The 1,147-nt window shown below is 38.4% G+C and overlaps 1 non-coding gene across 1 annotated transcript; it reads left to right on the top strand.

Moving 5' to 3' along the window:
* The first annotated feature begins 816 nt into the window (after nt 1-816).
* On the top strand, nt 817-889 carry Trnak-uuu (transfer RNA lysine (anticodon UUU)). Its single transcript has one exon. It is a non-coding gene; the product is annotated as a tRNA-Lys (tRNA).
* The last annotated feature ends 258 nt before the right edge of the window (nt 890-1,147 follow it).

Here is a 1,147-nt window from a genome sequence, read left to right as displayed (position 1 = left end):
TGCTTGGAGCTCAGCATTAAGAGGTTAGTGTTAGGACTGGTCGGCCGGGTCTCAGGATAAAGTGACTGGGTGGGACATCATGCCACATGTCTGCGGCATGATGCCCCAGTGCTAGCCATCACTATAAACTGCCACACTGCAGACATCGTAGCGATATGACTGACAAATTCTTAAAAGCTACCTTAAAAATACAAATCACATGCACACACAAACACACACACACACACACACAAATCTCCCATGTCGTAGAAATAAAACCACCACATCTAACACACACCTTCCGTATTTATGTATTTTCTCCTGTACCGATCCATAGAAGAAAATCACAAATATGTATAGAGAACAATTAATTGGAAGCAAGTTTATCAACTTACAGGTACTATTTAATTGATTATGTAGTGTGTAAGCATTGCTTTCTCTGGAAACAAAAAATTTCAAGATAGGTGATTTTCACATGTGTAATTAACTGAGAGAAATTAAGGAAAGAATGCGAAGATTTAAGAGAAGAGCAGAAGGATAGTGTTTGTGTTGTCCGGACTGTAAAATCATAACTGTTAACACAAAGAAACAACGACTAGTCTTAACTTTAACAACTTGCTCGGCTAATGACACATTTGTGCATTTCCTTATGCAGCAAAATTTAAATTCCTCCGTGAATGATTGACTGCCATATAAACTGGATTATTGTTTCCATAAGGGGCTAACATCTAAGATCCAATCAATCCTAGACGCTAGCTATGTGAAGTTGATGAGATAACGATTAACCATGTTGCGCATAACTACCCGAGCCAACATTCGACCATGCATTAACAAGTAGCCCGCCTAGCTCAGTCGGTAGAGCATCAGACTTTTAATCTGAGGGTCGTGAGTTCGAGTCCCACGGTGGGCGTACAATTTTTAATACCATTACAAATTTATACTACACTTTGTACACGCGTCTATTTAGCTACAAATAGGTGTGATGGTAAATGTCCCACAGAAACGTTTTTATTTTCTCATATAATCATTTTTATGTTGAATTTTGATATCCTCTTTTTCAAATTCATTAGCTTGTCAATGTCTTTCTGGTTTCCACACAGCCCTCAGAAAGGTACTGATTATGGTAGTGACCCTGTATGTACCCATCCAGATAAAAAGTGAATGAAAT

Source organism: Sinohyriopsis cumingii, unplaced genomic scaffold, assembly GCF_028554795.1.
Source record: "Sinohyriopsis cumingii isolate HCF-2022 unplaced genomic scaffold, ASM2855479v2 utg001656l, whole genome shotgun sequence".
Taxonomy (NCBI): domain Eukaryota; kingdom Metazoa; phylum Mollusca; class Bivalvia; order Unionida; family Unionidae; genus Sinohyriopsis; species Sinohyriopsis cumingii.
Note: the sequence above shows the minus strand (reverse complement) of the source record. Positions and strands in the feature narration are given on the sequence as shown.